Source organism: Spermophilus citellus, assembly GCF_964194105.1.
Source record: "Spermophilus citellus genome assembly, chromosome: 4".
Taxonomy (NCBI): domain Eukaryota; kingdom Metazoa; phylum Chordata; class Mammalia; order Rodentia; family Sciuridae; genus Spermophilus; species Spermophilus citellus.
The window spans coordinates 36,729,989-36,757,730 of record NC_138185.1 but is presented as its reverse complement, the minus strand read 5'-3'; positions in this window follow the sequence as shown (position 1 = coordinate 36,757,730).

Below are 27,742 nucleotides of genomic sequence, written 5' to 3'. Positions count from 1 at the left end.
CATTCCACTGTCATATATAAATAAAAAAATAAATAAAATTTCTAAGGTTCTTTCATTACATTAGTCTACCCTCATTTATGGATTAGATGAGACTCAAATCAATTAAGTTACTCTGCTGCCCACACAGCTGTTTGGTGGCAAAACCACAAAGGTGCTTGCCTACTGGTTATTTAGAAGCCAAATTTAAATGTGCAGAATTCCAAAAGAAATGGTTATAAAAGTCTATTTTATATTACCATTGAGCTACACTGCTAGTAAAAGAATACAAGATGAATCAGACAGTGGGAAAGAACTATTGGTGAAGAAAACTCTCTATTACAAGATATTGGGTGATAAGTCCCCAATCCTGGGTTATGCCAGCTCCTCTGATGGCTGCTTCTTTTTTGTTTGTGTGGTTCACTCATTCTCAGGCCCTTATCATCAGTTAAATTGTACATCGTTCTACTCTTGGGTGCTCCACCGTGTTTGCTCAGATTCATACAATGTTCTTGGCTCCTTTATAATTTTTGCTAAACAAATACCAAGTGTTCCTCACTTCTGCCTCAGTTCCTTTGCCTTTGTTGTGGGCGCACTTTCTACAAAGTCTGGCAGTTTCTCCTAGAGTTACTATCTTCACTGTTTTTCACCCTACTGTGATGATAATTTTTTCTTTAAAACACAATAGATGCCCACTCATAAGTTTCCTTTTTTTTTGAGGGGGGAGGACCCAGGATTGAACCCAGGGGTACTTAATCATTGAACCACATCCCCAGCTGCTGCCCTCCTCCTCCTTCTTCTTTTTTAAATATATTTTAGTTTGAGACAAGATCTTGCTCAGTTGCTTAGGGCTTCCCTAAATTATTGAGGCCAGCTTTGAAATCACAGTCTTCCTGCCTCAGCCTCCTGAGCTGCTGGGACTACAGAAATCCCTTCTATAGTATCCTCTATTATAGGTTTTAAATATCCACATACTTTTAAGTATTGTTTCTTTTCATGGGTATTTTTTTATTTTTTATATTTTTGGTACTGGGAATTGAACATTGAATCCAGGGGGCGCTTTACCATTGAGCCTCATTCCCAGCTCTTTATAGTTTTAATTTTGAGACAGGGTTTTCCTAAGCTATTGAGGATCTTGGTAAGTTGCTGAGACTGGCCTGAAACTTGTGATCCTTCTGCCTCAGCCTCCCAAGTTGCTGGGAGTACAGGCATGTGCCACTGGGCCCAGCATGGGTACTAAGGCTAGAATGAGTTGCCCCCTCCTTTCCAAGTGTGTGAGTCAGCTTTTCTGTGACCAAAAGACCTGTCGAGAACAATTAGAGAAGGAAAAGTTTACTTGGAGGCTCATGGTTTCAGAAGTCTCAGTCATTAGATGGCCCACAATAAGGCAGAACATCAGGACAGAAGGGTGTAAGGGAAGAAAGCAGCTCACAATGTGACAAACAGGAAGTAGAGAGACTAACCTCCACTCACCAAGGACAAAATATATACCCCAAAGTCAAGGCCAAAAAGTCAAGGACAAAATATATACCCCAAAGTCAAGGCCCCTGCCTCCTCCAGCCACACCCTACCTGCCTCCCAGTTAATCCATACAAGTGGGTGAATGCACTGATTAGGTTTAGGCTCTCATAACCCAATCATTTCACCTCTAAACTTTCTTGCCTTGTCTCACACAGGAACTTTTGGGGATACCTCATGTCCAAAGCATAACACCATGTAATTGCTGGATGATAGGTTTTATTTAGCATAATAAACCTGGACCTGTTTGGGGATGGTCGAGGAAACTATAGCTTCATTACTGGGAGATGGACTTGGAATGCTGCTTCAAGTAGGAAGCTCAGAATCCTGGAGGACTATAGACGTACTCAATTTCTAGAGCAGGGTGAATGGAGAGGGGAGACCGTAAACCAGCATGGGGTCCCTAAAAGGTGAAATCAGTGCTTGAACAAAAACCTCAACTTATGTCAGGACATATTATGTCTGGCTTTTAGAGTCCATCTTTGCACTGGTGAAGTATTACTGACTCCTCTTGCTATTGTTCATTGTTTGTGCAGCGAAAAGCCCCTTTCTGCTCATTTGGAAAAAAAAAAAAGATAGGTTATTACTCCTAAATAATTATATAAAAGAGAATATAAAAATAAATAAATAAACAGGGAAGAAAGTTAAAATGAGCTACCTTGAAGGTTAAGTGAGATCTGTCTCCCAGGAGTAAAGAAGCTATTCCTGATTAAGAGCTGGAGTTTGATCACATTTTAGATTAATTTGATCCCAAAGAAGATAGAGGCCTCATATCCAGCTCTCTCCAAATGCAGGTGCCTCTGGAAAGTGCATTTCCTTTAAATGGTACCATCATTTTCTGAGAATGTCATGTAAATTGAAATCAGTTTCCATCAATATTTAATCTGACTGGCTCAGAGAGATGGAAGTCTGGGACCCTGAATTGATTAATCACTGAGTTTTAAAAGAGAGTCTCCTTCACAAAACTGAGATTTGGTGCAATCACATATACTAAGTTTTGTGATGTAGTTAGCTGAGGAGATGAATTTAAAATGCGAAAGAAATTCTCCTATAAAAGCTAAGAAAATAAGGTCTCCAGAAACCCTCTTCCGTTTTTCTGGGAAGGCTTTCTGTGCCTAATAACCTCAGAAATGGCCTTTATGGCTAGTATTGCACAGGAGAGACAGAGAGAGCAGGGTGGCTGAATACTGGGACAAGGCATAGGGTGGTATGTCTGTTACCCACTGGTATGGAAGTACTGTATTGTACTGTATTGTAGAAATTGGTATAGTCCTACATGCTTGCAGGTTTGAATCCTAGCTCTATATGAGTGGCTTCACTATATGAGTGCCTTCATACATGTATGTCAATTTTTTGTTCTAGGTGTGGTTGATACAAAGTAGTGAACAAATCTGAGTGCTGTATGCCCTTCACAAGCTTTCAGTAAGTGTCAGAGAGAGGACTACAAGTCATGATTATTCTAACAGGAAAAGGGAATGGATTTAGGGAAAATAGAAAAAAGGGTACAGTTTAAATCCAGAAGAGTTGGGAACATGAATATATGAATCACTCATATGAATATGCCTAGTCAGGAATTGGGCTGGAATTTGGGTCTGAATCTGTCTAATGATTAAGAATGAAATGATGTCTTTATGTTTCATATTGTAGAAGAAATATACTCTTAATTTTTCAATTAAAGGAATATATTTTTAATTATTTTTTCTTCTACTCACAGAATATCAGGGTAGGCAATAAGTGTTCCCCATGGAGGGCTCCCACTTGGCAATCATTATATGTGGTTATTAAAAATTTACTTGAATGTCTTCAGTGGTGAAGAGCTCACTACTTCAAAACACAGTGTATTCCATGCCTGGTAACATGCATAACGTATTCCACACTCTCATAATGTGCTCAAAGCTGCTTCCTCATTATTTCTATCCAGTCATTCTGGCAACGCAATAGATATGGAATTCACTTCTTCCCCAGAATGTTCTTCTTGATACTCTCCTCTTTGCCTTCCTGATGGTATCAGGGATTCATCCTCATCTTTTCCCTGACTGAGTATAAGCAATGCCACTTTCTTTTATTGCAATCATCCATCTTCTCCTCTCCTGGCTTTCCCTTTTAAAATGGTGAGTCTGAAACAGAACAAAGTGGCATCTGACCAGTATACAGAGTTTTCTTCTTGCAACCTGACCATTTACCTTACACCAGGACCGTAGTCTAGAGAAAAATGGACAATGCCCGACGTTCATCTCTGTCAAAGTGTTTGACATTCTTATTTCTCATTCATGTGTTCTTTCTTATAATCATTTGATTATAAACTCCTTGAATGAAGCTTCTACAATAGGTTTTGACACATTGCAATTATATCATAAATCTCTTTCCAAAGAAGTTCTTGAAATGGAGAAAGCCCCTCTGTTTACATTGAAAGATCTACTTCAATTTACTCCTTAAAATAAGCAGCTAAAAATCAGAAAATCCTATCATGAACATTCAACTTAAATCAGGACCATTTAGAACATGTGATTGAGGGGGAATCGTTGTTTTTTTCTATTGAGGGTGTAGGATGGCCATGTGTTAGTGGACCCCAAACATTTTCTTTTATTTGAGAGCAAATTTTAAATTTTCTTTACTTTTGGACTAAATTAAAATCTCTAACTATTTATTTTATTTTATTGCACTACTGGGGATTGTACCCAAAGGTGCTTTACCACTGAGCTATATCCCCAGCATGCCCCCTCCACACATTATTTTATTATTATTATTATTATTATTATTATTATTATTATTATTACTACCACTACTACCCAGGCTCTTTTCAAATTTGTGATCCTCTTTCCTCAGCCTCCTAAGGAGCTGGGATTACAGAAATACACCACTATGCCTGCCTTAAAATCTCCTCCCATCTCTGTATCTTTTTATTGTCTTGCTCAGCATTCAGTCAGTTTCTCCATGTTTTCTACAGTCCCACTATTTTCCAGTTTGCATCACTTTCCTCACCAGGAACAAATGCTTGCTGAGATTCTTTGCTTAAATATTCATTTCTTCTCTTTGCAAAACACAATCCACTTGGGTTTTGTTCCCTGAACGAGCTAGAGATTTCCCTCTAACAACATGTGGAAAAGAATGATCTTGTGTGTTGTTTAAATGCTACTTTCTAAAACCAACAGGAATCAGATGAGGATGAAAGGAGAAATGCAATCCTCTGAGAGAGTAGCAGGGAGCAGGCCAATAGGAACAGAAGCTTACATTTATACCATGGGGATACCAGGCATGCCTCTGAGTGCTTGCTGTTTACTCATCTGATTGTCACAACTCAATGAGGGAAGACTGACTATCATTGCCATTATAGAGATGGAAAAAATGAAGTTTCAAGCCATTAAATAATTTATCCAAGATTTCACAGAAAGTCAGGGTGGAAGTGGGAAGCAAAACCCTTTCAGCCCTGTCACCAGAGACTCTGCTTCTTAAGAAACCTATTCTGATGCTACCTACTGGGATTCCTCCTAGCATTCTCAGAAGCCATCTATTCCCGTGACTTTACACAATCTCATTCTCTCCTGACCAATCAATCCAGAAAGAACCCTCAATGGCAAGGATAAAAAACTACCCTTAAGACTTCTAAAAAAAGCCAAAGTGATGTTGACAGGAGCTCTGCACAGTAGTCAGGAGCCATAGCTTCTAATCCCTGTCCCTTTGCCATTTATCTGATCTTTACTCCAAAGTCTTGCATTACAGCCTGGAAAAAATTTTCTCTCATCTCTAGAATTCTATATTTATAATAAAACCAAAAATGTTAGAGCCTGAGAGGGTTAGCCAACGTGTCTAGCTACACTTCCTGAATATGTGGAATAGATGAGGTATTTAACAAGTTCAGACACTTAGAAGTTTACCCAGAGCTCATTCTTGTCCAATTACTCTATTAATGCAATGGGAGAATGGTTCAAGTCTCAGTGCGGCACTAGGTATCTTCAACACCTCTCCAACACTTGCTCATCTCCCTTTTTAACGAAGAAAGAGCAAGCTCCAGTTGCAGAGTCTTTGGTGGACAGTCATATTCATTGTAATGGTTTTGTGTTGACTACCAGAAGAGATTCAAGCAACCCTAAAACCTGGGCTTACCAAGTGCATATTTCACCTTGGAAAAGGACACCAGCCAGTGTTAGAGAAAGCAAACATTTCTGGATATGTTTATATGTTGGGCATGCAGGTGATAATGATGACTTTCAGAATAGGTGAGAGGGGCCAGAAGGTCTGCCTCACCTTGGACCTAGAGCAATAGTGTTGGCCCTCTGTGGACTGAGAATTCTGAAACCAGATAAACTTTTTTCCTCTATAATTGTTCTTATCAGGTCTTTTGGTCACAGTGGTTAAAAAAAATGATAAAAACGTGGATCCCTGAAAGACCTAATAGAAAGATGTCTTTAGCAGTAGGGCCTCTTTGAGGTTACCAAAGACCAGGAAAGTGTGCCCAACCCTGAGGGAAGCTTTCTGCATCTCTTCTTCTGTAGATCAATGCCCAGTAAGCTGTATGCTTTAACAGCTTTAAAGAAATATTTATCCTTCACCTGCAGCTCTCTGTTGATGTGTCCTGTTGTGACAACCACAGGGTATTTACCTTTGGTTGATGGCAAATTATACTGGTTCTCTATTTATAGATAAGACATAAAGTTTTCCTGTTAAATTGATTAATTTGAGTGAATTAAAAGCATGATATTTGCTCTCATTAAACTTACTATCTAGGGCAGAAATAGACTTTGTTGATTTTGATATAGTAAAGATGCAAAAGCCTCTCTCTGTCTGATAGAAAAGATAACCCATAAGGTGACTATTTGATTGCCCTGTGAGCCATTAACCAGTTTTGTATTTAACCCAGACATATTTGTCAAATGCCCATATATCCTCTGATTTTCTAATTCTCTTTGAAACCTTTTTTTTTTTTTTGGTACATGTCTCTTTCCTTTAAAGTTGAAGAATTCTTTAACATATGTTTGTTCTATATTTGTAGGTAAGACATGTTTTACATTTTTCAAAATCGTTCTTCTGACAACACCCAATAAGGGAAACTCAACAAGTATTTATTGGTCATATCCAGTGTTTCAGGCACTCAGATAATCTTAGTTCAAAATTGTGGTAAGTGCTTTAAAGGAAAAAGTGGGAGCTTACTTTCTATTTGAGAGTCAAGGAAGTAGAAGACAGTAAGATAAAAATATGCAAGAAAGTATATGAGGTTCATAGACTCATAAAATTGTGAAGGTGATATGTGATTGGCTGAAATTCTCAGTTATATGGATATATCCCCTTATAGACACATAGAGACTCAAAAAGGCCCCATGACTGGAATCCTAATCTGATGGATCCACCAAAAACACATAGAATTGCCTTTTTCTGAGACAAGATCCATTGTTGAACCATTCCCAGGGGCAACTCTGCCTTCTCCTCAGTCTTATGGTAGCATGTGCATGGTGAGAAAAAGGGACAGGTAGACAGAAGTAGCCCATGAAAGAGGCAGAAGCCACCCCTAAAATCAACTACTGCAGTGCTCCATCATTCTTAGAGGTGCAAATCTGGGGAACACTTTGCCAGTTCCCCCAAAGCAACCACTGGGTTCAAATTATTTTAAGGTCAGATAAGAAGATAAACTTGCAAGTGATTCTCAAACTTTCTTCTGCCCCCTCCTTGTTATTCCTAGAAAAATTTCAATAGAAACCTCTTTCTAATAACAGAGTTCAACTTCAGAAATTCTGTGGTGAAAAGGACGCTAAGGTAATTGGGGAAAGATGCCATCCCCCCAGATTATCATGCAACCCAGCCTCCTCTCTGGAAACCTTAGGCAGATGTTTAACTGCACAGACTGAGGACTATCAAGGTCTGAAATACACACCCCCTCAACACATTAGGAGGATGTTGACTTTTGTCTTTAACACCTTTCTACCTTCACTGTCAGGGTCTTCCCACCACTATCTTGACACTCTTCCCTCTTGGAAGTCAGTGGTTTCACAAGAAAAACACATCTCAGTTAGTTATCACATTTGATTAAACACCTCACCCTGAAGTGTAAATATCACATGGCTCCTCCTTTCACAGAGATATTTGCGCCCCTTAGCTCCATAGCAGCCCTCTCAAACAGTGGAATTCAGCTATCAGGGAAAGCCAGATAAGGTGGATATTTTGGGAAGGAGGACTTCCCCCAAAGTCTATTTCTCAAATCACATTGCTTTGGGACAATTATGACAGTGATTTATTGAGGTAACGAAGGCTATTACTTTGTTCTCGCCATTTAAAATATCTACATTTGTTTAGTGTAGCTGATTTCCTGGCATATCTGAAATATACTACAGAACTCTATAAAAGAAAGTTTGTCTTTTTTATTTTAAATATTTAAAAAGAAAATATTTAAAAAGAAATTCCTTTGAATTTCTTTTTAAATTCAAATTTAAATTTGAATTTCTTTTTAACAATTCCTTTGAAAACTGCAAGAAATTAATAGGAAAAGCCAAACCATGCACCAGGGCAAACTAAGACCAAAAGATGTTAAACTATAACCGAAAGCCAAAGTAGTAGGGAGCACATGCTACTTGGGAGGCTGAGGCAGGAGGATCATGAGTTCAAACCAGCTTCAGCAACTTAGCAAGACCCTTAGCAACTCAGTGAGACCCTGTCTCAAAATTAAAAAATAAAAATAATTGAGGATGTATTCCTGAGTTCTATCACCATACCCACTGCCTTAAAAAGATAGTAAAATATACATACCAGGTTGAGTTCAAAACACATGTGACTTAATTAAAAGCTAGCTAAGCAAAACAGTAAGTCCAATACTGGAAAAATTGTAAATCATTCACATGCACATGCCTAGTAAACACATACATGCACACAAGCATTTCCCAAACCCCTAAGTTAAAGCTGCCTGAATGTGAAAAAAAAAAAAAAAAGAGGAAAAATCATAAACACACAAAGCTAGTGAGTGGAACAGAACATTTTTATGAGGCGCCTTGCCTGCTCACTTTGTCCATATCACATGTCATTTATGCATAGTAATATCAATTAGTCATCTTGTCCCCATCCATGCAACAGGATTATCTATTTTATCACCATGAGTAATGTGCAGATAACACCAGAGTTTCCCTGATGGCTGACTGCATCCATTTATTTTCTATTCATTTCTGAGACAGGAGAATTATAAAGCTGTGTGTCGGAAATGCAACATTTGTCCTGTACAAACTTCTTTATCTTTATTTGCCCGATTGTTGGCTATATTTTTTAGCCTACTGGCAGCCAAGGGTCACATTTCCATGAAGATAAATTTCATATTGGACCCGCTGTGAGCTGATGTCAGTGCAAATCAGTGCCAACAGAGATTCGAAATGATGGTGAAGAGGAAGTTTCTGTATTTTATTTCTGTATTATATTGTCCTGTTTTCCTGCTAAAAGAGCCAGGGACGACTTGGAACCAGGGTCTATTTTTCTGCTTTGCTCATCTCCCGACAATGGATAAAATAAACTCAGTCCTCCCTGTTGGCCAGACTTCAGTCTGATTCTTGATGTGATGTCCTCAAATCCTAAAGGTCCTAGAGTCGGGCGCCCTCACCTACAGGCCCAGTTGGGCTCACCAGTGGGGTGTCTTGGAATTGGAGTAACTGAGTTTCACCCAGGGTTTTGCTGCCAGTGAAGGTCGGGCTCAACTGTGTCTACAGCAATGCTTCCTGTCCATTATCAGGGCTATTTGACATTGGATGTGTGTCCACTTTTTGTGTACACTGGAAGCCAAATGGCATAGCTCAAAGATAACATTTTGCCCTGTTTTCCTCCCATTTGAAAATGAATTCAAGTTTTCTGTATGGGTAAGCTCAGTTTGGAGTCTGGGGGGAATTCCAGAGTCAAGAATGTTCTGTTTGTGAAGTAATCCTAGTAACGTGTGGAATTTTCATCGTGATTTTTTTTTTCCTTGTGAAACCTAAATGTTGAAGAAAAAAATGCAGGAAACTGGCAATTAGAATCCATTCCCTTCATAACAACAGCAGGATATCAGCCAGAAAATATGTCCTTCAACTGGTGTAATAATTGTCAGCAGTAAAAATCTGGGGAGTCACCATGGACTATTCTGTTTAGCCTTGGGGGACTCTCGAGTAATGGTTCTATCACATAAAGAAATCATGTTTCAAGGGCTGGTTCACATGGTGTTTGGAATTCAGAACATGAGTTCTGATTGAATGCATGGTGTAAACAAGCATTCCAGGTTGAACTCCACAACCCCCAAATGCAAAATATATTCTACCTGAAAAGGTTACAAAATAAACAGTAGACCTTATGATGGAAGAAGATAAATGAGCCACTGAACCATTTGTAAACAATGAGTTTATTACATCAAAGACTGGCTTCTTAACATCAGTGTCACTCTCCCTGTTTAATGATTTCATGAATTTAGTCAGTATTTAGTGGGCACCTACTGTGTGCCAGATACAGTAGGTACATGAACAAAACTGACAAAAATTTTTGCCATAACATGAGGAGAGAGAGGGAGGGAGGGAGAGAAGAAGGGGGAGAGAGAGGAGTGCGGGGAGAAAATCAAGTACAATTTATAAGTGCTTAGAAGAGAACTAAAACCCAAGATAGGGGTTAGGAAATGTATGGAAAGGTGTGGTTATAATTCTGGATTTTAACACTGAGAAAGTACCATTCTACATTGGTCCTGAGGCAGATGGAGAAATAAGCTATCTAGCATTAATGGTAACCTCAGGCAGAGGTCAAAGCAAGTGCAAAGGCCCTGAGAAATGCCAGATTTGCTTAAAATAATAAAATATTTCCCAGAGGCTGGAAGCTGAGACATGGGGATCACGAGTTCAAAGCCAGCTTCAGCAAATGTGTTAAGCAACTCAGTGAGACCCTGTGTCTAAATAAAAAAAATATGAAATAAGGCTGGTGGTGTGGCTCAGTGTTTGAGTGACCCTGAGTTTAATTCCTAGTACAAAAAAAAAAAAAAGAAAGAAAATATTTGTTAACTTCTGTTTCCAAGGATGGACTTGAAAATTGTGCGATTAGTGGAACCCCACTAGGAAATACCCCAAGTTACAGAATATTTGAATTACATTCTCCACACTCTCTGGGTGACTGCTGAGCTTCTGCAATTCTCTAAGAGACAATCAGCAGGGCAGAAAGCTGGGAAGATTTATGTTCATGGCTTTCTTGTGTACTCTAATTTATGTGCAAAACAGAATCCAGGAATGCTTCCAATGTATAATCCTTTAGTTAATTTGTAAGCATGTGTTTTTATATGTGTGTTTTAAGGTATCTTCTGTAAGTACAGAAATTAGAAAAACTTTCATTGTGAAATGTGTCATACATACAGAAAAGAATGGTATATGGCTCAGCATTTTGTCACAAAGCAAACACCCAAGGAACCCTCCCCCAGGTCAAGAAGCAGGATGCTGACAGTAGCTCTGATGCCCCCTCTGACCACCCGCCTTCCCTCGAAAGGTAAAATGCTCTTCTGAGTTTAAATAATCACCTCTCTGCCTTTTTGAATTAAAAAACCAATAATAAATGGAACACCATGTCCCCTTGTCATTAGCTTCACTAGTTGTCAATGACAGGTCAATCATATGCCATATAAACCCTTTTATCCCCTTCACCCCTTTATCACCCCTGCCCAGATAAGTTATTTAAATGTTTTGCTTTATTTTTATTGAGTAATAATGCACATAAAATAAAATACATAGATCTAAAGAACAAAGTTCCGTGAGTTTTCACAATTGTTTATATACACATAAATTGACATAAACATTGGTCCTGATGAGTTTGTTTAGTATCTGTTGCAAGCTTTCTTTAATAATTGAGAACTCAGAAGCACAGTGTCTCTTGCAAGCCCTACACAACAGTGAAAATCCCAAAGCATCCAGCTAGCAGTCCGACAAGGTCTCTGAAGAATGCTTATATTGATCTTTTAAACCCTTTCTAAATGTAGACTGTTATCAGCTTCCCACTCCTTTTCCCGTCCCCTCCTGCATTTTCCTTCTGTCGGCAAAATAGTTTGTTATGGATTGGTGATAAGAATCAGTGTCCACTGAAAGACACGTCAAGACCACCGCCATGGGAGGCCTTCAAAGCATACCAGGCCACGTTACGCCACAGTGTGAAGGGGCTGCCTGTCAGGGGAGTGCAACCCATGCCCACCGACTCTCTTCTGCTATTTTCCATGGATAGAAGCATATGGGGTTTATAATATGATGGTTCAGAAAAGTGCACACAGCAAAGAGAGTGGGCAGAGTCTCTGGTTAGTAACTCCCCTTGGTGATGCACTCAGTGACACTGAGCAGGATTCAGCTCTCTTGCATCCCTTCTCTTTTTCTTCTCCATCATTTGGCATTCATTGCTAGTGATAGGTAATGGTGAGCCATGAACACCGCCCCCCGCCCCCCCCCACACACACACTTGGTTACAGGTAGCTCACAAAAGCAGAACTGTCTTCATTTCATATTTCTCATGAGGCCTTCTAACAAAATTTGCATTTTCACATGCAGATACTCAACACCTATTTGCTATTAAATGATGTTTGCAAATGAGTCAGAAATTCATGATCTTATGGTGTAATTAAACTTCATGTTATAATTATACTTAGACATTAACTGCATATTTTGCATACTCACCAATATTTTTATTAATCCACAGCTTTAAAAAAATAGCAAGCAAACTAACAACAAACATCAAACATTTTGGAGTTTTCTAAGGTACCCCTAACTTCTGACTGTGTTTAAATTGCATGTGTTGCATGTGGGGTATTTTTTGTTTTTTGTTTTCACCCTTTAATTTTCTTAATGTGATTGAACTTGGTCAAACAGTATCTGCTTCAGTGAGAGGCTCATATAAAACCTCTGCTGCAAGAAAACAAAAGTACAGTTTCCAAACTGGCCTGTGTTACTCACAGTTCAGAGTGAAAGAATCTCTGTTAGACAATGGCATTATAAAGCCACGAATGCCATTGCATGTACATGCAGGTTTTCAGTGGGCCTAAATATAATATAGAACCTGTGACAGACAAAGTACAGTTTCAAAACTCCAGGAGTCTAAATTTTTCACCTGAGAGGGTTTGGTGTAAAGGTAAATTGCTTTTCGTTTCCTGTAGTCCTTCTGCAGCCTTTCATGGGAAAGTGAATTCAAGGTATGGGATTCCTGTCTTTTAAGCACTGTCTCTCTGACATAACGTGTCCCAAGTGAATTTTCAAAGACTTGCCCAGGTTTTTGCTCTCTGGACTCTCATGGAAATTAACTATGGTTTTGCCGGCCTCTGCTTTGAAAAAAGCATCCCTCTTATTTTTGTGGGAACCTACATCCCATAATAACAGTGGTTCTCAGTGGGAGCAACATAAAAGCAAATTAACCCTTTAAATTACAGGGAGCAGACAGCAGTAAACTCACCCCCGGCTGAAGCAGCATTCCTGTCTGCTTTTCACGAGGCACAGAGCTCTTTTAAGGCAATGAAATGTCAGTTGGGAGGTAAAGACTGCAGAGACTCACTTCTGGGAAACGTCAATCTCCCTTTGTGGCTGTTATTGATCAAAATAAGGTCAGATTAAACTCTATGGAAGAGGCCCCTAGCCATCAGAGGACAAAAAGACTAATCAGAGGAAACAGGGACAAACTTCTGTTTAGCATTTCACTTGTTCCAGATCCTTTCTATAGATACTATTTAAATGTCACTCTATTCCTGTTCAGTTGGCCCTATTTTTTCTTACTTTTTCAATGACAAATTTGAGATCTAGAGAAGTTATAACTTATGGTTCTACATTATTTGAACATTAGTGATTGGGAATGTGAACCGAGCTCTCTCTGATCCTAGAAATAGTGGAATTGCTTCCCAGATTCCTAGGCTGAGGGTAGCCTGCTAATTTGTAGACGAAGTCACTCCTTCTATGCTACATCTGATATCCAGAACATTAGTCATGAATCACTGAATAAATGAAGGAATATATTCATCTCATCTAAATCCCTGGACCCCAGCAAAAAGTCAAAATTGTCTTTAATAACTGTGTGTCATATCATCAGGGATACATATTGCAAATTTTCATGTGCATGGAAATCTGTGATCAAGGCAGATAATGAAATGTGTGGGTTAGACTTTCCTGTCCTCTTTAAAAACTCACTCAGTTCCATATCTCTTTCAAAAGTTTAAAGAATTGGTTTTGCCAAAATCCCCAAGGCTGGCAAAAGAGGCCCTAAGTTCCCAGTAATGTCAATTCTCAGGTGCTGTAACATTTTATAAGGGCTTAATGGGTTTCCTTGCAACAAAGAAGAAGAGTATGGGTAGAATGAGTTTTAGTGGGGAATAAAAGCTGGACCTGAGTCAAGGGCAGCAGTAGGGACCTCAGTTATTAAAATGCATACCTAGAAGGATGTCTGCATAGTTGGGACCCAACCAGGAAAAGAGTTTAAATAAAAATAAAAAAGTCATGGTCCTGTGACCCAGAAGTATTAGAAAACATAGTGTGGAATGTGTCATCTGCAATAAGCAGTGAGGTCACCCTCCCTGCTTTGTTGATCCCTGTATGGATTTCTTTCCTTGTATTCTCTATTAACAGCTGATGTTCCTGCCCCCAAATGAGAGAGTGAAATAAAACTCCTGGATAATAAGCAAGGAAAACACACAGGCACACATACACACACACACACTCATTCACACACACACTCATTCACCCACACACTCATTCACACACACACAGAAACAACAAAACGCAAGTGCCACCACCCTTAGAGTGAGAGTCAGAATTCTCAAGCATTCTATAGATTTTCCATGTCCTCATGCACTTGGTTGTAGTTTCCATATCTACTAAAGAAAGTGATTCAAAATATTTGCATGGAAGCAACTGTCTTTCAAATCTTGACATTGTTTGTTGTTGTTGTTGTTGTTTTTGAATAAGCAGTATACATACCTTAGAAACAAAAAGGGCCCAGGTATTTGAATGGTTCATTTGTAAAGTAAAAATAAGGCTCATGAATTTACCTTCACCTACTCCGTAGCTTAGGACTTAGCAGACCTTCAATTCCTATTTGTGGGACGGAGGAATGGCAAGGCAAAAAATGCTTGCTCTGGAAACCAAAGGACTAGCATCAATAAGGGAAGAGCTAGTGCTTCATCTAAAGAAAAATTTCAAAGCACTCAAGATCTCTTCTATTCTCCCAGTAAAGATCTATCAAAATAAACAGAGCGTGATGCTTCATCATGTTGGTACACATGCCTCTGGAAAATTCTTTTGTTTATCTCTTTTCAGTGTATGACACCTCATTATTCCTTACTTCTTCCAGTCTTTTCCACTCTCACCGACTGGAGACAGTGCATTCTATTTGTTTGGGGCTAGGAATGATGCTCCAGAAGTAGAAGTTTCTAAGATCAAAATCTATTTACAATAGGTTGAAAATATGAATTGTCCACATAGCTGCCCTGGGTGTATCTAGTTGCCCAGATGTAAAATCTAAAGGAAAAAAAAAAGTCCTATCTTTTTAATGGTGTGGAAGTTTAATTAATGTAATGCGAATCAAAGGCTGAGAAAGGCAAAAACTGAACCTTGTTGGGTAGGGATGGAGATGCTGTATTTTTTTCTTCCCCTGATGGACAGCATATTTCCTCTCCCCTCCTAACTTTTACTAACTAGAATGTCTGTCTTCTGGAAATCTTCCCACATGGTCACTTTCCCAGGATTTTTCAAGTGGTATTCCTACCTCTTCAGAAGAGGATTGTGGTCTGTTTATTTTGATACGTCTGTTATGAGGGCAATAAGAAAGATCATCAGTATGTTGAGAGTTTCTTCTAAGTCACCAGCTCTTTTCTTATAGATCCCAGTTCACTGATTTTTCAAAACAAGCATTTCTTGGCTGTTTTCCCCTAAATTCCATAAAACACTTCCTACAGAAAGCAAGGTTTGTGAAGACCAGCATAAGAGTGAGGAGTTGGAAGATGATTTTATTTTTATTTAAATTTCAAATCTTGTAGGACAGAATATAATGACTTCCTCCCATAATATCCCCTAATCTCTTAAAGTCATCTCAATTAAATACAACCTAGGCAAGAAGTTGTTCACAATGCAATTGCGGCTTCAAGTCCCTGGGAACAAGAACATGTGTAACTCAGTTGAGACAATTATCTGCAATTGGCTTTAGATAAACAACTCTGAGGTAGGGGCCCTCTGCTTCTCTGCTTTACCTTTTGAGTGAATGAGAGAATGAGCCTCAAGTGCATGAGCCAGAGCTGAAAGTGAGAAGGCAAATACTAAAAGTAGAAATAAAGAAGCCAGGGACAAGAGAATTCATCCTGGTTTGGAAAAATGGGTAAACTACATATGACATCCAAACTGTAACCTATAAATAACAATCTCCAAAAAATGCATGAATGGGGCAGATGAAGCATTTACAGGTATATCACAACTCTTCGTTTGAGCTTATTGTCCAAAGCCACCTATTGCCCAACTGTGACTGGTAGGGAAAGATTTGATGAAGAAGAATCAGGAACATATTATATGTTGTGTTTAAGTGGAATATGGTAGTAAGCTTTTTATGTGAAAGCATCAAGATATAAGGAGACAGCTCAACTGTGTCATGGACGGTGTCTTTGATTGAATACATCTGAAATGTAATTTTACATCAAACAGAATGAACACAATTTCTTTCAGAAACAGTTTCTGAACTTCAATTTTAAAGCAAGTACACATAAGTGACTTTGGAATTGAGGTATAGCTCAGTGATTTGCTAGTGTTTGCCTAGGACGTGCGATACTGTGGGTTTAATACCCATCACCCAAAAAAAGCAATATTTTGTGTAAAGGACAAATGCATCCAAATCCCTGCTACCATCTTTAAATAGCATCTATACTAAAGCTTTCTGAAAGAGCAGGTGGGCTGCTGAGTTAATGTCCTATAACAGATTAGACTCATCAAAATATCATCATAGAAGCTACAATGTTAGTAACCTCAGGAGAAAGCAATAGTTAACTTTAGGACTACTTTCAAAACTTAATTAGTTTGGAAAATTTACTTTTTCTCTAATTTCTGAATAATTTGGAAACAGTTCAAACAGCATTCACAGTTCAAACTGAGTTTTTTCTAAAATAAAATAACAATATGTAACTCAACAGGTTTCCTGGAGCACTTTCACCTTTATTAATGCATTTGTTTTTCTGAATTATTTCGTGATGTGATTATGTGTGTGTGTGTGTGTGTTGGCGTGGGACAGGTCCTCCCTTCCAAAAATGTCATTTCATTTCTTCTGAAGTCCTCCTTTTATTTTCCCCACAGTGGATGTCTTCCTAAATGAGGTACAGCATAAGAGATCCTGACCCAGTGGTTCCCAAAATTTGTCTGCACATTGAAATCATCTGGAAAATTTCAGAACATACAGTGTCTGTGCCTTATGCCAGAGATTGTGATTTGTTGGTCTGGGTGAGGCCTGGACTTTGGGATTTTTCAAAGACCTCTTCATAATTCTAATATACACGCCAGCTTGGGAACAACGCACCTAGACTCTTTGGATCTCATTTTTCTCACCTGTAAAGTGCATGTGTGGGTGGAGTTGAAAGGGCTAGAAGGTATGGGGCAGTAATCACAGCTTCCTGAAGTAGGTTCTGGAGAACTCGGGTTTTCTCTGATCCTCACAAAAAACCCAAGAAGCATTCTCTGATAAAATCTCTTTGGGAAGGAATGTGCAGACTACATTGGTTGAATGAATAATAATTGTCTTAATGAATGAATCAATCAATCTATCAACCCCAAATCAAGAGTGCTGGTTCAGGTCCACCTGAACCACCCACTAATTATGAATCACTCCATGTCACTTACGTCACCAGAGCTCAGTTTCCTCATCTGCAAATTGAAGCATGGACCAAATCTCTAGTGAGATGCTTTATACATCTCACATTCCACGACCCCATGACCAGAAAAAAATCTCTGAGATTCCTTTTATTGTCAGATTCCATGAGTCAAAGGGAACCAATGATCTTATCTAAGTCACCCAAGTCTACTGCATGGGGGGGAATGTTTAATTGGTCTAATTTTACAGTGACTCATCTTTAGGCCTCTAGGCAATGTAGCTGCAGACTATGATTCTTCTCTCTAGTGGTTAAGACTCATTTTACTCCCAAAAGCTTTTTCAAATATTATCTTCCTTACTGTTGCAAATAAAGACAGTAGAGCCTCAGTCAGGCTGATTCATAGCTACTACTTCTCAGGCTCATAACTATACACGGCAGGCAACACAGGACTCCCTTGCTTTCTGTTCTTGTCCTGCCAGCACACTGTCTGGACCTTGCCTGGGCCATCTCTGGACATTAATGAATGCTGCATTCACTCCAGTGCATATGAGAAGTGACTAACAGAATATTTGGGTCATCTGCAGTCAAATTCAGTGTTCTCTTATGCCATCTACTCTTTTTCCTCACATTAGCCTGGCAATGGGTAAGGTCATACAAAATTTCTCAAAGCCCATAAGAACTTGGTGACAAGGAAAGAAAGTATAAAAGTCTGGTGAGTTCTGTACACCTTCTGCGTTTCAATGGCTTACCCATAAAACAGTTCAGATATGTTCGTTGTGCTTCCTTTGAGCAAATGCTGTCACACAGTCCTGCAAATTAATAACTGTAGATTAGTCAGTTATTTTGAGAATAAAGGATTGCCCTTGATTCTTCAGATCAGCTACTGACAGAAAGTAGTTCCTGGGATAAATTCAGCCCACAGACTGTTATTATAAAGAAAGTTTGATGGAAGCACAGTTACATTCATTTACTTGTACTTTATAGCAATTTTCCCTCTAAAAAGCAGCACTAAGTTTAAAAGATCCTATAAACTGCAGAGCCTAACATATTTATGATCTAACCTCTTGATATAAATACTTTTAAAAATGTTACTCCTTCCTCCCATCAATTTACAGATACTGAATTATCAAAGCAATGAAATAAACTCTATAAGGAATACAAAGAAGCAGTAAAATAATTTTCTGTTCTTTCAAAACATACCTGAATAGTCACAGTCATCTTGTTGCAATTATTTATGTACAGAATCCTTGAGAAGCTTAGTCTTGCACGCAGTCTTACACATAGGGCCTTTGGGAAGAAAAGAGAAACTTGCCCATAGCCTTCTTCTGTACTCTAACTGATTGAACCAATCAGATAAAACATTCATTAATTATAAAGTCATGTAATCTCGAGGTAAAGGGAACAATTACTGCTAGCCCATTCCCTCTCGTCAGTGCCACAGAGCTAAAGTTGGTGATAAAGTTTTATAATATATAGAAAACTTGCCTTTTCAACTATCATTTTATGTATATATAAACAACGCACAACCTTAAATATTTGTGGCACATATTTCTAAATGCTTCAACATACTGGGTTATTTTGCAACTTTTCTTTTTTAGAACTGTTACTAAAATATGTTTTCTCCTCATCTGGGACCCAGTGAGTAAATACTCGAATGGTTTTGTCTGGATTTCTTAAGGAGGAGGAGAAGATTGTAACAGTAATTTATATTTCAAGAAGTTTTAAAACTTAATCTCATTCAACTAATTTAACCCTGGATATTTTTTTTTTTCCTAGAAACTGTGATGTGATTGATTTTGGTTCTGAAGTAAACCTTTTTTTTTTCCAGCATAGCAGCAGATCTGACACCTACATGTTTGAAAAACAGAAGCTAGAACAAATCCGAATTAAATATGAATTACAAATAAGTTGCAAACTAGTTTAAGCAGTGCTATTTCCACAAATCATTCCCAAGCAATGTGCTCATGGAGTGTGTAATTCCACTAACAATTAACACAATGGATGATTCCTTAGTCTCATTGAAATAATAACAACAACAACAATAATAACAACTATAGTTATATTATAATAATATTATATCTTTGGGGCACTGCTTTTCTACTGTTCAATTTAAAATTCTAAAGTCCATGTCTTTGTTATTCACTTGCTGACAACCAATCCTTTCACTTTTCTAAATTATTCCATATTAGGATTTCATGAACTAGTAGATCAGGTTACCACTGCTTATAGAAAGCTGCTGGAAAGTGCAAACTCAAGTGCTGGAATTTTAATGCCATATTTCAGTGGAGTGAATGTATGGTAGAGGAAGATTAATTAGATTTAAGATACAAGGAGAGTCCAACTAGGTTTTGCCCCATTACTCAACATGCCTGAAAATTACACTTAGTGTGTGGGATTCTTCCCCCCAAGGGGAATGGCAACAGAGCCTCCTCCCCGTGTGGCTGGGCCTCAGGAGGGAGATGTGCACAGTCTTCTTGTGCTCATCTTGCTCTTTGCACACAGAGGCCTATTTGTGCCAGTAGAGCTCTGCAAGCCAGTGGGAGTTCTTTTCTGGCACAAGATTTGCAAAATGAGAAATGGGCCTCTATGGTTAAGGTGGATTGGCATGCAGCTCCAACTTTGATGCAAAGTTCTCAGAGAGGATTCGGCCCCCAATCGCTATTAGCAGGGAAAAGCAGAGAGAGGTATGTGACACATTTCAACCATTTGCAAGTAGATTCTTGCCATCGTGAATTAACCCTGGTTGAACAAGAAACAAAAAAAGACCTCCAGGGCTGAATCAGGAAACCTTCCAGATGAGACAGAAGGCCAAAAATGCCCCTTGCCTTTCTTCTCTCAAGAGCTTTACATTTAGAAGCCCTTGAAAAGCTGTCTTTTTTACCTATCAAAATGCTTTAAGCTTCAGTGCTCACTCATTAAACCTTCTGTAGTTCTTTTGAATCTCTGTCCTCTAAGTTCTTAGAGCACACATTTGTATCGCAGAACTTGGCAGTTAAACTCCAGAACTTTTTGCTTTCCTATCTACAGACTTGGAAAGACATAAGCAAACTGTGGGAGGTCGGACTAACCAACTGAGCCTACCACCATCAGAGGACTAAGCAGTTGGAATAGTGGTCTCGTGAACCAACCTCTTTGTTTAGCTGGTTGGTGTTCTCAGGGTATGTCACTGTTCTCAGCCTCTCTCACAGCAGAGCTTTTGAGAATTAATAGTAGTCTTCCTCAATATCTTGATCGTCTTAGGATCTGTGACTGAAGTTCCGGTTACCTTTTTCTTCCAGTGACCTAAATTCCTCCCAACTGATTTCAATTCTAGGTCTCATCCACAGGCCCAGTCCCTGAGCTCATCCTGGAGAATCCTGGAAATACAATGTTTTCATAATTCTAAGACGTTACCCATTTTAAGACAGATCGTGGACTTACTAATAATGAAAGTGACACTACATTCAATGTATTCAATTTTACTGATTATAAAATGCAGTGTAATTTTAAAAAATAGTATGGTTTAATATTTTATTATTTAATATTTATTATTTTTATTTATTAATTAATATTTGATATGCCTTGTTCACAGTGGAACAGATTTAAATAAGGTATATCAAGAGTATCAATACCAAATCCAGTGGAACCTGGAACTGAGTGATATTGATCACAGATGAACTTATGCTCATAAGTTCCAGAGTAGCAACAATTTAGCCTGATGCAATATGAAACCCTACCCATTGCAATGGTAAATTCTTGGTGTTACTATTGCTTCCCCATACAGCTGTTTTTTTTTTTTTTCCTTTGAACCCTTATCTTATTTGCTGGGATACTATCTGTGTCAGTTTGCCCTTGATGTTGTCTTTTTTTTTTTTTCTTATTGGTTCTGTATTTTCCTTCATATAATCTAGAGCACTTATGCACATTCCTAACACTTTCCAAAATACATGCACTTACATGATCCTTCCTAAAGACTTCATTGTATTTCAAACTATGTTGCCATGATTAATTGAACTAATACCTCGGTTGCTGAATGTTTATAAGTAATGTATACCCAAATATAATGCAGAATAAATTGTGAAGAGATTTTCCATTTTCCAATGAGAGCAGAGAAAAAAAATATTTTGGACAATTTCATTAGATATCCTAAGCCGTTCAGAAATAGTTGTTCATAGATTGTTATTGTGATTGGTTGCACTGAGGCAAACTCCTTTAGAAAAATTTCCAAGAACTGACAGTACTGGGTAAAAATAAATGAACATTTTTAAGTTCTTTCAGAATTTCTTCTAAAAATTTAAAATTATTTTAGGCCCATTAAGAGTATGTAGAAGTTATAAGTCAAGTTTTCTGTTTATGGTTGGTTTTTTGTTTTGTTTTTGTTTTTATATACAGGGGATTGCACCCTGGGGAACTTAACCATTGAACTACATCCCCAGCTCTTTTTATTTTTTTAAGACAGGGTCTCACTAAGTTGCTTAGAGCCCCACTAAATTGCTGAGGCTTGCTCTGAACTCATGATCCTCCTGCCTAAGACTCCTAAATTGCTGGGATTACAAGCATATGGTACTGGGGTGCCCAGCTCCATGTACTCTTAAGAAATTTTATTTGTGAGTTGTATTTTTCTAAAAGTGTTCAAAATTGGTCTAAAACTTCCATTTTATTCAAATGAGTATTTCTCAAGTCTTAACAAAGTCTATATTGGTGTACGATGATCTCTTTATTTTTTCCTGATGTTGGTTATTTATGTTTCTCTCTCATTTCTCTTTTTTCTTATTAGTTAGCCAAATGTTTTTAAATTTTATTTATGTTTTCAAGGAAATAAATTTTGGCAATGTTAATCCACTCTATCCTGTTTTTTAATTTTTATTACTTTATTCTACTTTGTGAAAACTTTTCCATAACTGTACTTTGGTATTTTCTCTAATTGGATTCAGGGATATATAGGATATGCACAGTTTCAGGGGACACCATCCTTACACATGGTATAAATGCCCCTCCTCAGGAATTTGTCATGTGCCAGATGTCATACTTTTTTTTTAACTGTTTAATTAGTCATTTACTAATGCATTGTGTTTAAAATATATCATCTTATTTTTAAATTTTCTTTTCCCCTTTCTTCTGTTTCTTTGTCTTTCCTTCTTGCAATCTTTAATTCTATTTAAATTTTTCCTTATACTAATTTAGAAATTAAAATATTAATATTTTCAAAGCATGAAATCAATAATTTAGTCACCTCCTAGGAATTATATTAAAACCTTTTCACTCTTTTTTACTACATTCCAAATCAACCTGTTAATGCTGTTTGGTATTTGAATTCTGTTTTGATGTTTAATATCTATGATCATGCCAATTATTGTTATTTTGTATGTTTTGTTAGACTTACACACATTATGATTAGGTTCTGTGTTCTTCGTTCTCTTGGTCATTTTTTATTTTGTTTGCTGGTTCAACTTGCTTCTGCCTGAAAAATAGTTTTTAGTATTTCCTGAGGTGTAGATTTGCTGATAGAAAGTATTATCAGTTTTTATTTACCTGAAAATAATTTTATTTTTTTCATGTGGACAGTAATTTTTGCAGGCGTAGACTTTCAGAGTGATAGTTACCTTCCTCAGCACCTTATAGACATTCCAATTAGCTTTCATTTTGTTGTTGTGAACTCAGTTGTCAGTCCATCTCTTCCAAGGTCTTTTTCTTTTTGTTTTCAATATTTTTCTTCTCTTTTTAGAATTTTCCAATATCACTATGGCTTTATTAGGTGTAAATACATTTTTATTTTCCAGGCTAGAGTTCTGTTAATCTTTTTGACTCAACATTTTTGTCTTTCATCAAGATTAGAAAATTCCTAGTTATTATTTATTAATATTATCTGTTAAACAGACTTACATTCTTTTTATTTTATTTTAATTTATTCTAATTTGTTATATATGACAATAGAATGCATTTCAATCCATATTATACAAATAGAGCACAATTTTTCATTTCTCTGGTTGTACACAACATAGAGTCACAGCATTCATGTCTTCATACATGTACTTAGAGTAATGTCATTCCACCACATTTACTCCCAGACCCCCTTCCTTCTCCTCCCTCCCCTTTTCCCTACCTAGAGTTCCTCTGTTCCTCCCATACTCCCCTCTCAACCCATTATGAATCAGCAACATTCTTATATCAGAGAAAACATTTGGTTTTCTGGGATTGGCTTACTTCACTTAGCATTATATTCTCCAACTCCATCCATTTACCTGCAAATGCCATGATTTTATTCTCTTTTAATGCTGAGTAATGTTCCATTGTGTATACAAAGTTTATTTATCCATTCATCTGTTGAAGAGCATCTAAGTTGGTTCCATAATTTAGCTATTGTGAATTGTGCTGCTGTAAACATTGATGTGGCTGCGTCTCTGTAATATGCTGTTTTTAAGCCCTTTGGGTATAGACTGAGGAGTAGGATAGCTGGGTCAAATGGTGGTTCTATTCCCAGTTTTCCAAGGAATTTCTATACTGCTTTCCATATTGGCTGCACCAATTTGTAGTCCCACCAGCAATGTATGAGTGTGTCTTTTCCCCCACATCCTCACCAACACTTATTATTGTTTATATTCTTAATAGCTGCTATTCTTACTGGAGTGAGATGAAATCTTAGAATAGTTTTAATTTGTATTTTTCTGATTGCTAGAGATGGTGAACATTTTTTCATATATTTTACATTCAAAAAATACAATTAAAGTATTTTAGATCTTAGTTAATTTTACCTCTAGACCTGTCGTCTGCATTCCATGCACTATCTCCCCATGCAACATCCTGATTAATTTTTGCTAAGGTTTCTTTTAATTATAATTTTCTCTTAGATTATAGTTAATAAGCATTTAAATCTATAATTTAAACATTTAATTATTTATTATATTTTCATTTCTGGAAATACGACTTTTTTTAAACACGCTAGATCATTTGTGAAGATTTTCTATTTTCTACAGACATTTCTAAATATGATCCTTTTTTATTTAAATCTAGCAAATAAATAGTTTTATAATCTATATTTAATAATTCTTGAGTATGACATTTTTTAGCGTCTGTTTAATTCTCTCTTTCTATCTCTTCATGTTTTTGCATTCTATTGGAAGTATTTGGAGGAATATACTAGTAGTATCTTTCTCTTGTCAGGATTATTATTACTTCTTTTATCCACTTATTGATACTACCAAGGATGGTGCTACTTTGACTTAAGTTTATGTGTGTGTGTGTAGGGGGGGGTGTTTATTTTTTATTCTATTTTGTCAGGGAGCACCCAGAAATTGCAAATTTGGGGCAAATGCATTTATGGTCACTTTATTTCTTCTTTACCTTTTGGCACAAGGTTTGGATGCCTACCTGAATCTGATGATTCTCCAGACTAAGAAGTTTCTGGTTGATGCTGTTCTCCTTTTTTCCACAAAGGTAAAGTTCTCTAAACCCAACTTTATATCAGTCGGTTTTGGCAGTTGTCTTCAGGGTAAAATCAAACTTTGTTTTCTATCTCTTGGTTTTCGTCTTTCCTTACAATCCTGACCTGTTAAATCTTTAATTTTCTCTTTTGTGAATCTTTAATTTCTCTTTTGTGACACTTTATAAAAATTTTAAATATTTTATTCAGATTTATTTTATTTTCAGCCGAAAGCTTGACATGATAACCTCATATGCTATGATTACAAACAGAAATGCTCCAATTAAGATCTTCATAAGTTCACAGTATTAATCCTTTGTCCTCTTTGCCATAAATATTTTTCAGATAGTTTTTTGTCCATTTTACCTTTGTAGATATTAAAAAATGTAATAGATTGGTTCATGAATGAGCAATCTATGAGCCACACGAAACGATCATTTACTGATAAGCTTTCAGAGATATTGTAAGTGTTTCTTATAATATACAGAAGATTGAACTAAATGACAATCAAAGAGCTTTACAAATCTAGGAATATTGGAATTTTCTATTTTTTCTACCTTAAAATTTATTTTATTAAATTATGTTTAATTTTTACACACCCAAAAAAATCTACTTACTACTCTAATCAATCAATAGTTTGTATTTTACTTCATTATTATTTTGTCTTGAATATTTGTCTCATTTAAAATTTTATAATTTGCATGACTAATCCTTAACCCTTCTGTAAATCATGATTATGCACCTTTTTAAGCCTCTCACAATCCCCATCCACTTTGCATACTCATTATTGGGTCTTCAGAAAGAGTTCATTTAATTTGAGTTGAAAATACTTACGATAAATAATGAAGACATTGATTTCCTAAGTGCTTCTTATTTATTATTCATGTAGCCTGTAAAACTTCCATATGAGGTGTAAAATGATAGTATTTTAATTTGATAAATAAGAAAATTGAGGAATAAGGAGAGAAAGGATCAGATGAAAGTTAAGAACTGGTAGAACTCAGGGTTTGGAATCAAAATGTCCAGATCCATAATTGCAAATTAAACCATTGCACTAATGCACTAATCTTAAATTGTCAAAAGTGGTTGAGGAAAGAACTAATAAATATTTTCAGAATAACCACACAAGACAATAAATACAGTGAAAAGGTAGTGAACAGTTGAATAGTTAATAGTTGGAGAGAACCAGCCATCTTTGATAATATGATTAAAATAGAATCACTTTTTCTTCTCTTTCCCACCCATGTGTGTGTGTGGGGGGGATAATATTTGTTCCTTTCCTTTTAATAATTTTTCTTTATAAAATTGTAATTTTTTCATTCCCTCATCCTCACCATGCTATAAAATAACCATATAAGAAGATTCACTATTTCTCCCTGGCTGCTGCAGCCTCTACCTCTTCCCTCGCTGTCTCTTGATTGACATGTTTTGTGCAGTTGTGCAGTTCCAGCCTTTCAGTATGTTCAAATCTTGACCACACCAATGTCAAAAATTGAGGGAGTATATACCATGCTAGACCCAAGCAGGTAGACTTAGTAACCAGCATTTTCTCAGCACTTGGTCTTTTTCTGACTTAGGCATTTTTCTTAGGCATTCTCTCTGTGTCTTGACTTTGACTCACCTTGTCAGCCAGCCCTTCCCCTGTTTGCATACCCTGTGCCTCTTTCAGTAAGATTAGAATGGTTCCACGGCAGGCTCTGCCAGGCCAGGCTGCCATCCTCATCACTCTCTGTGAACGTCAGAGTAGGACTCTACTGCAGGTGACAAGATTTGCTATGATTTGAATTAGCCTTTAGAATAATATTCCAGCAAAGCCCTGGTTTGGTAAAGAATGAGTGGGATTTCACTGTGGGTGCCATCTCATCTGAAATCATCATCAGAAGTGGCTTTATCCAGGAGACATTTCAGAGCTTTGAACTGGTAGCAGTATAACAACTAAGATGCCCAGGTCCTACATTGTCCTTTGACATTAGAACCCGGGAGATGCTAGGCTGGGGGTATAGCTTAGTTGGTAGAGTGCCTGCCTCCTATACACAAGGTTCAATCCCCAGCACCACCCCCTCCCCCCAAAAAAAAACCACTGGGAGATGCTCAAAGGATTAATGCTCTCTAGATCTAGGATAGTCCCTGAAATGCAGATTCAGCTTCTCCTGGATTTGGGACAGATGGAGGAAGATTTGGTAGGTGAGAGAAATGTATTGCTCAGATGTCTATAATTTTCATTTCTTTATACCGCCCTATAACATTCTTTCTTTCTCTTTCATCTTTATAAAGAAGAAGATTTGAATGGGTTGTGGGAAGGGAAATATTATTATCATCATTATTTCTTCTTTTTTTTTCCCTCCTACAAATCCCTGTTTATCAGTAGCCACACAATCTCATGAAACCATAAAATGTCAGACCTAGTCATTTCCTTAGAGTGCATCTAATTCATACTTCCATTTGACAGTTGAAAAACAAATTCTACCAAGAGAAAATAAATGACTTTACCAAGGTCACATGATTTCCTCATGGTAGCAGAGATGTGAGAATCTGGCTCTCTAGATTCCAGGCCCAGCAGGAGTTTCTTAAAGGTCTGATACTACAAGGATTAAGCATGCGAAGAGTTGCAGGCCCTGCAAAGCTGTCTCCTTCCCACAGTCACCATGGATAAATTTCACTTTGTTGGATAAGCCCTGATGATTCTCCATATAGCCCATATCAGTTCTCAAAGTGGGTAAGGAAGAAACCCACAAATGATGCCTTTGTGTCCCTCATCCCACTCCATTATGGTCCAGAATTTGTTCAAATGCCTCAGAGGCTTCTCCGCCCACCCGTTATAGAACAGCAGCGCCCTCCACCTTCAGTGCCCAATATCTACTGTTTTAATTTTTTCCATAGCACTGAGTATCACCTGAGGCGTCACAGATGTGTTGGTTTGCTTACTTATTTATTTGTTATCTTGTTTTTCCTCGAATATCAGAAAGAACCCAAAATGGAGAACACACCGAGAAGAACTGAAAGTTTCTATACTAATGCTAAGGTTGTTTGGTGTTGACTTAAAAGTGCAGCCAAAACAAACAAGTTCTGATAAAGGA